The sequence below is a fragment of the Aedes aegypti genome, chromosome 2 (assembly GCF_002204515.2).
Source record: "Aedes aegypti strain LVP_AGWG chromosome 2, AaegL5.0 Primary Assembly, whole genome shotgun sequence".
In the NCBI taxonomy this organism is placed as follows: Eukaryota; Metazoa; Arthropoda; class Insecta; order Diptera; family Culicidae; genus Aedes; species Aedes aegypti.
The window spans coordinates 16,571,703-16,587,081 of record NC_035108.1 but is presented as its reverse complement, the minus strand read 5'-3'; the positions used below and the strand labels follow the sequence as shown (position 1 = coordinate 16,587,081).

Here is a 15,379-nt window from a genome sequence, read left to right as displayed (position 1 = left end):
TATTGGTCTAAAGCCAAAAATATCTTTCGAAGATTTTCAAGAATAGAGTTGAAAAGAATCTAGAAAAACTTGAATTGATTCCTGCAAAATGATTGGCGTTATTATCAAAATAATCTGTAGATAATTTCTGAGTCAAAATTAATTTTTTTAAACAATCTATGGATATTTATTTATTCAATTATACTTGTAGAGTAAGGGATCACCCTTATAAAAATTCTACAATCGGATTTTTCGTTGCTCACACCACATTCTATCCAATTCATACAAATCTATATCGTAATATGATTTAATTACAAAAGACAACAATCAAAAACATGATATCCCCGTTAAACAATTCATCTAACTTAAACTAATTCCCTTCATTTAGCCAGCTCATGCACTCAGCTCGGAATCTTGATAGTGAAGAAATAGATTTAATATCTGTTGGAAGCTGATTCCAAAGATTAAGTGCACGTACGAAAAAAATATTGCTATAATGAGAGGAGTTATGATGTATAAGTATATAGTTTCGAACTCTAGCACTTCTGAAAGACTGTAACTTGTCAACTAAGTATTGTGGACCATGATTAATAATTTTAAATAAGGTGATATAGCATCGTAATCTGAAGAATCTATAAAACGAACAACCCAACAATTGCCGTTGAAATTCAGTTACATTAGAGTATCTAGATAAATTGAATACCCATCTAACGCAATGGTTTAGTGAAACTCTCAGTCGACCAAAGTCTGCTGCTGATGCATTCAAAACTAATTCTGAACCATATGAAAAATGCGGTAACAAAAGTGATTTGAATAACATTAATTTGGTTGAAACAGGTAGCATATTTGCAGTGAGTCGTAAGTGTCGTAAGCCTGCATAGATTTTCCCACATTGTGCATTTATTTGACAATCCCACTCAAGATTAGACTGAAAAATCACGCCAAGATTGCAAGCTTTATCAACATAATCTATTTTGTCACCGTTAATGACTAAATCAGGTAAAGTTGCACGAATTTGTCGACGAGAGATGAACATAGCTTTAGTTTTTGTTGAGTTTATAGGAAGTAAATTACTTGAAGACCATTTAGAAAGTCTCTCCAGATCATAGTTAATGAGTTGTGCTAAATCATATGTGTTATAATCAGTGGAACAAATGTAAAGCTGCACATCGTCTGCAAACATGTAAATTGAGCAGTTCTTCAGAATTGATGGTAAATCGTTTATAAACAACGAAAACAACAGAGGACCCAAAACGGATCCTTGAGGAACACCTGACAAAATAAAAATTGTGTTAGACAGACTTCCATCTAGTTCTACTACTTGAGTGCGTTGACATAAATATGATTTTATCAGTAAAGCAGCATCGCGACTAAAGTTGAATTGATGTGATAATTTATGCAGGAGTTTAGCATGTGAGACTCTATCAAAGGCTTTAGAGAAGTCTATTAAAAGCAGAAAAGCAACACCTTTTTTGTCAATACATTGATGAATATCATCATGAACCTTTAGGAGCGCTGATGTGGTACTGTGCCCAGACCTGAACCCAGACTGGTAAGGACTGAGCAGACTGAACCGTTGAATATATTCTTGAATTTGAGTCTTAACGATTTTCTCAAAAACTTTGGACAGCGAACACAAAAAACTTATTGGGCGAAGATTATTCAGATCAGATCCGGCAGGCTTCTTGCGTATCGGAATTACTTTTGCAGCCTTCCAAGCGCGAGGAAACTTGGTACTTGAAATAAATAAATTAAAAAGATACGTTAAAGGAGTGATGATGAAAGGTAAAATAATCTTTATGAATTTTAACGAAGACATGTACATCGAGCTTACTTAATTGACGAGCACAGAGACTTTGAGCATTCAAATGGCAAAGATTTAGGCAATCATCGCGTAGGGCAACATTCATAACGGCACGTGGAATATCGGCAATACTACTTTGCGTACGTGCAATATTGGTAGTATGACTAACCGGCATCATCGAAGGGTAATAACAAGAACGATCGTGAGAGCATAAGCTGGGGAACTGAAGGGAACACTAAATCTAATAATGGGATAACATGCATTTCAAATTCATTTATCCCTTTCGGGACGGACCATATTTGAGTGATTATTTCAAAATTTACCTTATAAACTCATCATCTCGTAGAACAAAACATTCTTTATTTTGGCTATTCTATCACTCCATGAACTTTTTTGGGTCAAATTCAGACCAGCACAATTGTGCTGGTCCGTCCCCAAGGCGGTCGATGTTCGAAAAAAAAAAAATATTTTTTTTTTATTTTTTTAAAAAGTTGTTCAAGTCATGCCTTTTTAAAAAAATTTGGACCCGTATTTTTTTATTTCGTCATTAGGGTGCTCTTTCGTGAGATAGGGTGACCCAAAAACTCAGAAATAATTATGTTTTTTTAATGCACATTGAAATTTAAAAAAATAATGGACTTTAATTAATATGATTTTTTTTATAAATGGAACGAGAACAATGTACGAGAGATAAAAAAACTTCATATTCTCTCTAAGATTCAAAGCATCACGTGACGATGACGTTTATCGAGATTATTCAAGAACTAGTCTACGTCATATAAAAATGGGTAAACATACATGTGTGCATAACTTGAAAACTAATTGGCTCAATTAAATCGTCTTTGTTTTGCTATGTTTGTTTATATCCTCCTAAATTATGTGGGATTTTTCCTCAAAAATAATTATGCAATAAAAATTAAAATTGAAAATTATAATAAACCTTCGAATTGTTTAGTGAAATACCTATGAATAAATGAAAACTGAATTGAGAACTATATCATTTTATTCCACTACAGTTTGTATCCTTTGACAGTTACGCAAAATTCGACCTCCACTATAAGGCCGTTGTCAGAACCCAGTCAGTACACCACACTAGACTCGAAAATTAAATTATTTTTTTAGAGACTCCCTCCAATCTCTTTCACTCACTTTACCTAACATATACACTATCACTTTTGAAATCACTTAGCCCTCCTTCAAATGATGCTTGAACGATGTTTTTGTTAAGGTTGGTAACATGGAACTAATTTATTTTAAACAAGTGGAATCATTCATTTTATTCCTCGAGCTAAAATGGAAACGTCAAAATATTCAGTCTGCGTAAGCAGCTTTCCTAAAAATTCATGTAAATTTACGTCATATGTGCCCGACAGCTTGGACGTTTTTAAGTGTAAATAATTACCATAAAACTTCTTCTTCTTCTTTCTGACGCTAAAGAAGCCTGTTTCTCAACTTCTCATGAGCACTTCCACAGATATTAACTAACAGCTCTCTTTGTCAATCGACCAATGTTGCATGTGTATATCGTGTGACAGGTACGATCATACTCTACGCTCAGGGAAGTCGAGAAAATTCCCTTTACGAAAAAAATGCTCGACCGGCTGGACTCTAACGTACGACCCTCAGCATGATCTAGCTTAGTATCTGCGTGTATACCGTATGGCTATCTGGCTCCCAATATCAAATTTACTTTATTTTATTTTTTACATCGAGTCTATTTGCTTAAAATGGAATTTAAGTCTCGCATAACTTCTGATCTCGCCCTAAAAGCCATTGGTAACCATGTGTGTAGCTCGTTGTTTCTGAGCATTTGAATGGATTTTCATGCTATTTAACAACGCTATTGGGAAGAAAGGATCATTATCTACCTGCCCGTGAAGTTGGTTTGGATGCTTATTCTTTCTTTTGCTCAGAAACAACAAGCTACACACGTGGCTACCAATGGCTTTTAGGGCGTTATCTCAGAGTATGCGAGAAGTAATTGTAATACAGTAGAGACCCGATTTTGTCAGCCCCCCGATGAATTTTAGGATTACAAAATGGGGAACCTGCCAAAATCGGGACCTATATTTTGGTTCTGTTTTTTAACGTGTTAATATTTGCTTATGAACTACGTTTACGACCTACATATCTTTTAAAGGGGGCGAGGGACATGGGCGTAGTCAGGTTTTTTTTGTTTATCAGGGGGAGAAAAGCGGCCCTCACAATTTCATTCTCAAATTTCACGCCAAAGGATCCCTTTGATCGGCAATTTTGCTCTGGCCTGTAAGACAACCGGCATCAATCTGAATCTATGTTCTACCTAACCGTTGAATAATCTAAGCATTTTTCTTAGGACACCGCAATTCCTAAGAAAAATCAATCGAAAATTTCTTTAGGTTTTTTTCCCAGAATTTCTTTTAAAATGGCATCAGTAATTGCATCGAAGCTCTTCTTGCAATTCCTTTAAGTATAATTCATAGAATATTTCAACTGGAGATTTTTATGTAAATTTTAAAACATTTTTAAATTCATCCAGAACTGTTCTTAAGATTTTTATAGAATTGTTTTAAAAGTTTCATCAAGAATTTGACCTGGAATTGTTGTAAAAAAAAATGTTTCCAGTATTAAAAAATAATATTTTAAGAAACTTTCTTTGGTTTGCGATTTTTTTGTGTTCTTAGAGGTCATAAATGACATTCGATAAAGTCGTGAATAAATATCTGAAATTGTTTCCATACATATGGGATGATTAAATGCTTGAAAAAGATCTTCGTGAAATTCCTGGTCGAATGAATGAAAAATCTCGTGAGATGATTCCAGTAAGAATCCTTCATAATCGTAGCTATTTTGCAAAAAAAATGAAGTGAAATTAAAGGAATTTCTGAAGGAATCTCTAAAACAGTTTTAAGAGGAGTTTTTGAAACTATTGATGAGTCCTAGGCCAAACTACATTGAGAATACTGTGAGCAAATTTCATCAAAATGTAGTTTTGAAGGGATACTTTCAAGAGCTTATAGAGTTATTCAAGGCAGAAAACCAATAAAACATTAGGAGCAAATTTTAAAGGAAATCTTCGAGATATTACTTAAAAAAAACCTGAAAGAATGTAACAAAATGTGACCAATGAGTTAAATTTCCAGTACAAACTGCTGGCTTCGATGCATCTTAACCTTTAGAGAAATTTTTAGAGGAATTCATGAATGAACCTACATACCAAATTTCTTTTTCGTGAACTCGGCTGTGTTTTTCGGTTTTTCATTTTTAACAAATAATTGCCAGGTTGCCAAGTAACGAAGCACGATTTACTGATACTCGAGAATGTATGTAATTCGTTTGTCGACTACTCAGCTATGCATATCTCCATTGCGGACTGTTGATAAAACCTTCGAACAATGTCTGGCAAGATGTTTTCAAAAAGTCTGATGTTTGGTAGACTTTTTAAGTTTTATAATCTACCATGACGTAACTACTGCATAAATACGAGTGCTGGAGACAATCTTTGAAGAATTCAAACACAAGATTAATTCTCATAGTAAAATTGTTCTTTTGTACAGAGGGAAGGAGGATTGTCATTGCCCCCTCTGGTTACGCCCATGCGTGCATGACATCAAACATCGTCATCAGTATTAATGTAAACGGGTACTACATGACGAAGACAATTTTTGGATATATTCAAGATAGGCTGACAAAATCGGGGGCAGACAAAATCGGGTCAGTACTGTATTAGTTTTTAGTAGTGTGTAGGATTGAAAGAACTATGACGGATAACTTACATATAACAGGGAATTCAAAAACCCATTTAAAAATGATTGACAAAATCAGGTCAATAACCATATTAAAGAATGAATTTAATTTTTGAAATTATTACATACATATATTCCAGCTAATTTAAAATTACATAGAACAATTTTTTTTTTTTAATGTATTTAAATATTTGGAAACTTCCAGATTTGAAAATAAAGACACTGACAATGATTCTAATAAGACAATACAGAAGATAGCTGCAAACAGTAGACTTTTTGATATTCCATGAGCTTTTAAAGTTTCGCAATCGGTGTGACCGTTAGATTACTAAGGAAAATGTAAAGCTTGACCATACTCGTAAGTTTTGTTTTCCTTTTCGTTTCGGTTGCATGTACATTTTTAGCTGTCAATCCTACCGTGGAAAGTTTCCTGGAAAGCATTATGTACGATTATGGCCTTTAAAGGGAGCATCACACGAATCAACGGACTCTAGCATGCAACGCCAAATGGCACAATCGTAATACGAATCTGACGAAAAAAATACTGCAGCGGGAATTGAACCTAAACTTCATTGATCGATACTGCTAGTTACTTTGCAACACTATACGCACGGCAATAAAGTACAGATTTTTATTTTTAATATATCAGCTTATCTAAGTCTCAAAATTCCAGATTTAGACAATATATTTTTAAACGTAAAAGGAATGAAACGATATTTTTTATATGAGCGGATAATCTAGACTTCATAATTTCATACATTGTTTAATAGTTAAGTAGACTATTCCAAACGCATTTCATACATCATAAACAACATATTTGCGAGTAATACCAGCAGGGGCCTTCCTTAGCCGAGTGGTTAGAGTCCACGACTAAAAAGCAAAGCCATGCTGAAGGTGTCTGGGTTCGATTCCCGGTCAGTCCAGGATCTTTTCGTAATGGAAATTTCTTTGACCTCCCTGGGCATAGAGTTTCGTCATACTTGCCACATAATATACGAATGTGAAAATGGCAACTTTGGCAATGGAAGCTTTCAGGTAATAACTATGGAAGTGCTCATTGAACACTAAGCTGAGAAGCAGGCTCTGTCCCAGTGAGGATGTTATGCCAAGAAGAAGAAGAAAAAAAGACTAGCATGGGCTGCATACATCAATAGTATGCCATTTAAAGGACTCTGTGGTTCGGAAGCAAATAGTAAGTAAAGGGTTTCAGCTTCAATTGTCAAATTTCATAAATATTATGGCAGAAATTGAACCGGCATACATTGTAGAACACCAAAATGAATTATCGCGTCAACATGGTATTGATCGATTATCAAAGCAAGGGGAAATTCAAAAATTACGTCGATTGTTTTTAAGTCAATCTAAATCCTCCCCATGTCCAGTGTCCACAATCACGCTTTTGCCCACATGCACTGTCGCACTTTCATACACTTCTACTCCCCTAAATGAATGACGTAATTTTTGAACGTTCTCCTAAACTTTTACTTTGTCTTAAACTTTGCTAAAGGAGATTTAAAACATTAAATGTGATTCCCAATCTATTTCAAATATGGACGTATAAAAAATAAAAGTTTTTAAACCAAAGCTATGAGTTTCTGTTACATAGTTTTCGAACGGTACATCATCCTTATGATTCGTATGAAATCACTCATTCATGTTTTAGTGCAATATTATGCACTATTGTGGACATTAGAACTAGATTCAGCCACTTAATTCGATCAAAATACTGAAAATGAAAATTGGTAGTCTACAACGAACATCGACCGGGTAAGTGCCGGCACCAGCACAATTGTGCTGGTCCCACTTTGTCCCTCCAGAAATATTTGCTGTGTGAGTCAATTCTCATTTGGTCTTCACCATTTCAAAGAATGACTCTTTCACTCTCGATTCGTATTTGTGCATACCTAGAAATAACGAATAGTTGAAAAGTTGCGACAGATAAAACTTTTTCAATTCTTACGGTGTTTGTTTACTTTTTGTTTACCCTGAGCTGGTGTTTTCTAAACACGATGTAAACAAAAGCTGTTGTGCTTGATTACAAGTATCAATGATAATTCAATAATCGAAATCGAAAAAGTTTAGTAAAACAATGATTTATTGGCTGAAATAGTCATTCGATGTCAAGGGTGCCGAACAGCACAATTGTGCTGGTTCGTCCCGAAAGGGTTATATTCATACTAATATATTTCGACATATCATTAGGAGAACAAAACAATTTTAAATCCTTGAGCAGTTTATGGAGAAATCTACGATACGAACTAGCCAACGAATGAAAGTCCCGTTTATAAAGATAATAATAATAATAACAATAACGGTAATAAAATTCATATGCTTGTAACGTAATGCGTTTCAAAGCAATAACTCTGATGGCATTTTTGAAACAATTGCTAGAAGAGTGTCAAGAACCTGGAGAAATGAAATAATAAATCTGAAAGAATCTCTACCATAAATATTTTTTTGTGTAATTTCTGTTGAATTTCTTAGAAGAATAATTACTTCAAAACCCTCACTGAAAAGCTGGTGAAACATGTTTTAAAGAATTTCAGGAGGAACTATATTAAATACTTATATAAGCCAATAGTCGTCTACAATATGCATATTTTATGGTCCCTGGTCTCTACGAAACCAAGACGAATTCACCGGTTATTGGGACTGAATGCAATAAAATCCTCCAACATTTTTTAATCCAAAATTGTTCAATCCATTGAATGGACCCGATATTCTGCTTAGGAATAGAGTCAAGCAGCGTTTTGGACTATCCACTGTAAATGCCTTCCTAATCAAACATATCATACAAAAAAGAAAGATCATGCAAAACTTGATTTGAGGGAGTGTAAAATGTATGACATTAGTGAATGGTCTTATCTGGTTGCCTGCCACTTCCATCTTGTAAAGATTATAGTTGTACATTTATTACACTTTTGTAACAAAACTAGACACGCCACCCCTCTGTGAGCATAGCGTACTTAATGGAAAGCACAACATCACTGCAAGTTTATACAACGCATCTTGAGATTTGGTTTAGCATCATAAAATTAAACATGAAATTTGAATGTGCATAAAATCGAGGTAAAATGTCCATGAAAGCGAAGTAAATAAAATCGTGGGTCAACTAAATCAAGGTGTACCTGTAATAATGTAAATTGTATTGAAATGAGCAGTCAATTCAGTCAGTATTTCCGAATTGTCAGGTTTTAGGCAAAAATCCTTGAACTTCATTAGGGGAATCAAAGTTTCTTTCCAAAACGCTTGTCGCGTTTGCCAGAAATCCTTAAATATTGCTTAAATATTCTCACACCACTTCAACAGATAAAAAGTGAAACAACCAATTGCCATGTGAGAACTTTCCAACAGCATGGACGTTGTTGAATTGAACGCTAGAATGCTAAACATATTTTTAGAGGTATGATGTCTATCCTGTGAAAGAAAAAACCCAAAAAGTTTGTAATTGGTTAAGGTAGTTCACAAATGTTTTCAATTGGCATACTTTTGTGAATAATGGAAATACTCCAAGATTGCACCAATGTTAACACTGGATAAAAATCCGACCGAAGCTCTTAGCTATCGCACAATCAGCTTGCGTTTCTCCATACGTAATATTTTTACAAAAGATGTTTGGGCAGAATAATGATACACTTAAATGAAAATTCAGTACTACCAGAAAAGTTTATAATCATAAAGATTTATAACTCAGAGAATTGTTTTTCAAACTTCACCTGAATACTTGAAAATGCATAAGCATCCGAAAAGTCATTGCCAGAATGTAAAGCGTTACCTTCTCTAAAAAGCCATTATGAGTATGAAACACGCCAGACACGCTTGGTGAAATTTAATTCCCATTCTGAACTTGTTCAGCGAACTCGTGGGCTGCATAAAAATCCACTCACTCTCGCCTCCTGGGCCACTAATTACTTTATTATGACAAGAATGATGATTGCAACTGCACCCGACACGCGCCGAGTTATTTATTCCAAGAGTATACATAGTTTCCAGCTCTCACTCACCAGTCGATTTGGCACACATATAGCAAACTACACAGCCGCAAGCTTTAGGAAAACTTATCCTCGCACTCGTACTTTTGCTGGCACGATGAGGACTTTACAACTATATGAAAATTCCGCTCTAGTCCAACCTTTCCGCGGAATTTCCCGACGAGGCTCAGCAGCCTCTACACCGACCGCCACTTGGGAGCTTCCACGTCGAACTGTGCTTCCGTCTGGGAAACTTCGCAGCAATTTCACTAGTTCGCGCCTCTTCTCTACTTTGTGCTAAGGGCTCTCGTGTTTTTCATTACACCGCTCTTTGTTTTGGGTTTTCATTTTTCACACTTTCAATTTTCCGTCGACGACACTGTCCCGCTTCCGCTTTTCTACCGTCGGCGTTGTTGTTGTTAGTTTTGCTTTTTTTCAAAACCTCGTGGAAATGGATCCTTGGCACGGTGGTCTATGGTATGAATTTATAATTTGAGTATGACGCATAAAAGATCACAAAGCTCTTCTTTTTCTTCCTGGTGGCCAAGGAATTTCAGATTTTTGCCTTCCAATCCATGTTTTACAGATTCTAGTCTATCAATGCATATTTTTTTGTAGATGAGCTGTAAAAGTTGTATCATTACCGATATTCCAAGAAAATTCATAGACATTACCTTAAATATTATTGATAACAAATTTCAAGACATTCTTCTTACATCGACCAATCGTCACAAACATAAAACTAAGAAATATTTTAGAAAATACCGGAGACTTTCTATCGGAAATATGTGAATGCTTATAAAATGATCGAACTAATTCTTGAACAGTTATTTTTGAGAAATTTCGAATTACCGCCTAGACGAAATTTGGTATTTCATTCTAAAAAACGAAGAATTGAAAAAAAAAATGATGATTTTTTACTAGATTCCCGGAGATATCATTAGAAGAGTTTTTACAGATATCTTTGAACAATTCCTGTTCAAATCCTTGGTGTAGTTTTTGAAGGGATCTACGCAAACGTTCTGTAGTAATCCGTGTTATTAGAGGATTTTAACGGGAATTCTTAGATCAATTTCTGTGAGTGTCTCTAAATGAAACCTTTTTTTTCAATTCCTATTGACTCTTATTGAATTCCAGGATATATTTCTAGAGAGATTCTTAGAATTATTCCTGAAGAGATTCCTAAACAAAACTTTCGAAAATCTCCTGGATGGATTTATTAACAAAATATCTTACAAGTTTCTTAACAAAAAATTAAGATGACATTTTTAGCAAACTTCTCACAGACTCCTTGGAGGATTGCTGATGTACAAGCCACTGTGCAAAAACACGAAAACCTACCATTTCACCGTTTCTTCGCGAAACGATAATTACCCAACGCCTTTCTGGTCTAATACATACTTCTCACGTCTCACGGCGTTGAAATGAAAATTATCCTTTCAGCTTGCAGCAACATTTTTCGTTCACTTCGTTTCAAGCTCTCTCAGTGCTCAAAAGTTTGCTTTTTCCAATTTAACACGCGAACTGATCGTCAACTTTTGTTCGCCAATGAATTTTAATGATTCGGTTTTCACACAAGTCGAAAGTAGGTTGGCTACGTGTGCAGTTTACGCGAAATTGGATTGCACAATGATCCAAATACTTCGAGGTTACATCAGCGAGGTACAATCGTTCGATTGATACTGATGGCGATTGTTTTTTTTATATCATGGTTCCTCGTGGGTTTATCATTTCGATGGCAGAAATGTTTATCGAAGTGGATTCCTTTGTGGTGGGGCACCCTCTGCTTGAGTGGTCGAGGCACATGCTCATTTGAAGTAGCATCAGTTTTTTTTTTTTGCAGAACACGATTAGAGAGTATTGAAATCTAGGTCGGGAACTACAACAACATGTCGGACAGTGGGAAGGTTTTTAATTTATGTCCTTGACGAAAACAAAGTTTTTTTGTTGTTATACCGATAGAAGCAGACTGTAGTTATCCATGTGGTTGTTTTGCAATTGGCTTCTATGGTTCTACGACTATTGTATGCCCAAAAGTTTTGCCTCTGGAAAAGCAAAACTTTCTGCATGATTCTTCCCTGATTTATTTAGCAAATCCTGTAGAAATCAGTCAAATTTTACTTTGTAAATATTTAGAACTTCAAAGAGTTTTTTCGGAAATCAATATTGTCCTAGGCATAGTGGTGCAATGAAGGTTGATACTTGGTAGTCTTGAGGCTCCACCATGTTTTATTCAAACCGCAATAATACATGGTGGAGCCTTAAGACTAGTGTATTTCCCAAAACAGACATTGACCTATCCATCCCTCCAGGAAAAAAAAACATATCTTCACAAGATTTTTCGGAAGCTCCTGCTGCATGCTGATCGTTACTCAGGTAAAAGTAAGCTATACATCGGGTCATATCTCACATTCAAAGCTGATGCTAGTCCTATTATCGACTCAAAAGTATTGCATCTGCAGTATATCATCACTTTGGTCCTATGTATTGTTTATTGATTAGGGACGGTCCATTAATTACGTAAGACAAATTTCGGGATTTTTCAACCCCCCTCCCCCCATGATAAGATTTTTAGTATGAAAATCCAAAATAAATTGTATGGCGCGTAAGAAATCTCAAACCCCCCTCCCCCCATAACCCCTTACGTAATTAATGGACAGCCCCTTACCTGGTATGTTTTTTTGAATAAATCTCTTCAGCGTCTGCAACACGAGAACTTACACGGAGAAAACGGAAACCCCATATTTGAGTATTTTTTAACTTATTTTTCTCTCTCTATTTCATTTTCTCCTTCTATTGTTGTCAGAGAGCGAAGAGCAAAACAACCCTAAAACCGAACCTTTGTGCGTTACCTCAAATTTGAGTAAGTGGCATAGTACTGGAAGTTGAGTTATTTGATCTCCCGGTTGAGTGAAAAGAACTTAGTCAGTAGGTATTTTTACGCAGGGCTGCAAATGAAAACAACTTCTACCCCATTGACTCAAAATTAGGTTAACGCACCAACCCCCCGAATTGAGTGGAATAAACTGACTTTTGAGTACTTCATTTTCTCCGTGTATGGTATACTATACCTGTCAATTTCGCATTACGGATAGATCACCTTCTCGAGGTGCGTTACGAGGTAAGCTCTACCATATTGCACTGTTGTGGTGTTTGTTCATGGTAATACTTATAAGTCTCGTTATCGGAGATCTCAATGCTCAGGTTGGCCAGGGGGAGGAGTTTAGACCGATTATAGAGAAGTTCAGCGCTCACCAGCTTACGAACGGAAACATCGATTCGGACCACTACTTTGTGACGGTTAAAGTGCGCTAACGACTTTCCTTTGTGAACAACATACGGTACCGACGCCCGCTACGGTACAATCTGGAACGACTCAAGCTACCCGAAGTCGCAACGGATTACGCACAAAGCATTGAAGCAGCGTTGCCGGAAGAGGGTGAGCTCACCGAAGCCCCTCTTGAGGACTGCTGGAGTAGTGTCAAAGCAGCCATTAAAAACGCAGCGGAAGATGCCATTGGGTTTGTGGAAGGAAATCGACGGAATGGTTGGTTCGACGAGGAGAATCAGACCGATTTGGACGAGAAGAATGCAGCGCGGCACCCGTCAAAACATGGAACAATACAAACAGAAGCGAAGACAGCAAACCAATCTATTCCGGGATAAAAAGCGCCACCTGGAAGAGTTAAAGTGCGAAGAGATGGAGCAGCTGTATCGTTCTCAAGAAACACGTAAGTTCTACAAGAAACTCAATGCATCCATCCCGCTAAGGCTTTGTGCCGCGGGCCGAAATGTGCCGGGATAAGAATGGAGGTATCTTGACGGACGAACATGAGGTAATTGAAAGGTGTAAGCAACACTACGATGAAGACCTAAACGACGCAGAGGAGGAAGACTAAGACAGCAGGAGGAATTGTTTCATCAGTACGGCGGATGAGGGAGACGTGCCAACTCCCACAATAGGTGAAGTTAATGATGCTATCCAACAGCTCAAGAACAACAAAGTAGCTGAAAAGGATTGTATTGGAGCGGAACTTATTAAAATGGGCCACTTGTCTGCACCGATTGATAGCCAGGATCTGAGATACAGAACAGCTACCGGAGGAGTGAAAGGAAGGAATAATATACCCAATATACAAAAAGGGTGACAAGTTAGAATGTGAGAACTTTCGAGCGATCACCATTCTTAACGCAGCCTATAAAAGTGCTTTCCCACATCATCTTCCGCCGTCTATCGCCACTGGCAAGCAGATTTGTGGGAAGTTATCAAGCCGGTTTTTTGGGCGGGCGATCGACGACAGACCAAATCCAAAAATGTCGCGAATATCAAGTCCCTACGCACCACCAATTCATCGATTTCAAAGCGGCCTATGATACCATCGACCGCGAAGAGCTATGGAAGATTATGGACGAGAATGGTTTTCCCGGGAAACTGACAAAGACTGATCAAGGCAACGATGGATAGTGCTGTGTAAAGATATCGGGTGCATTATCGGACCCATTTGAAATACGCAAAGGACTGCCTCCTGTTCAATATTGCGCTAGAAGGTGTTATGAAACGGGCGGGCTTCAACATACGGGGCACAATCTTCGATAAATCCAGCCAGTTCATCTGCTTTGCTGACGACGTGGACATTGTCGGAAGAACGTTCCAGGTGGTTTCTGAACAGTATACCAGGCTGAAACGTGAAGCAGACCGGGTTGGATTGAAGGTAAATACATCGAAGACGAAATATCTGCTGGCTGGAGGAACCGAGCGCGATAGAGCTCGCATTGACAGACGCGTGATGATCGACGGGGATGAGTTCGAGGTGGTGGACGAATTTGTCTACCTCGGATCATTGATAACGTCGGATAACAACTGCAGCAGAGAAATTCGAAGATGTATCATTGCCGGAAGTTGTGCTTACTACGGACTTCACAAGACCTTGCGGTCTGGTAAACTTCACTTCCGTACTAAGTGTACCATGTACAAGACGCTGATAAGACCGGTAGTCCTCTACGGACACGAGATGTGGACAATACTCGAAAAGGACCTGCAAGCCCTGCGAGTTTTTGAACGACGTTTGCTGAGGACGATCTTCGGCGGAACATGTGAGAACGGCGTATGGAGGAGAAGAATGAACCACAAGCTTGCGCAAATCTACGACTAACCCAGTATCCAGAAAGTCGCCAAACCTGGAAGGGTACGATGGGCGGGAATGCCGGACAACAATCCCGCAAAAATGGTGTTCACCTCAAACCCGGCCGGTACATGACACACTAAAAAACAAGGAGATGGTCGGGTCTCGGGTTTTCAAACCCGATACCCGACGGGTTCGGGTTTGAAGGCTACAAAATAATCGGGTACCGGTCGGGTTCCGGCTTGAAAACAGTCGGGTTTCGTGAGAATTGTAAACAGAGTAGCAACCTGAAAGCTTCCCTATGCATCAGAAACGATGAATTTACCATCTCTTCGAGCTCGGGTTTTTCTTACAACAAAATTTCGGGTTTAAACAGCGAAATCATTTCGGGTCCAGGTGTTTGAATTTTTATGGCAGAGAGGCTTGTTGGTTTGGTTAGCAGACTGCCTATGTATCAGGCGTAAGGAAAGGCGTGCTATAATGATGAAAGAATTTAAGCGTGGGGAAACGGTTTGTTTCTGTCCGTCTCGGGTTCTAGCAAATGCTGTGAACTGTGATATATCAACTGTGATATACTAAGCGTGGTAGATACAGGGTGTCCGCAAATTATCCGAACAGCATAATATGGGAAAGATGATTTCGCATTCAAAACAATGAAAAATTAATGTCAATGTACGTTTTATAATACATCTATATGTAAATACAAAATACAACTTTAAATAATTTGGAATGGATGTGCAAATTTAAATGTTTCTACTACGTTTTTCCTGAGGGCCG

General features: G+C 37.4%; 1 protein-coding gene and 1 long non-coding RNA gene across 2 annotated transcripts in view; both read right to left on the bottom strand.

The window, feature by feature from the left end:
• The window catches only part of LOC5575738 (AF4/FMR2 family member 4), a 66,408-nt gene that overhangs the window by 13,521 nt on the left and 37,508 nt on the right, over positions 1-15,379 (bottom strand). The window lies entirely within an intron of this gene.
• Positions 10,017-11,261, bottom strand: LOC110675349. The gene is made up of 2 exons (XR_002499394.1): positions 10,821-11,261; positions 10,017-10,102 (listed from the first exon to the last, which is right to left on the bottom strand). It is a non-coding gene; the product is annotated as an uncharacterized LOC110675349 (long non-coding RNA).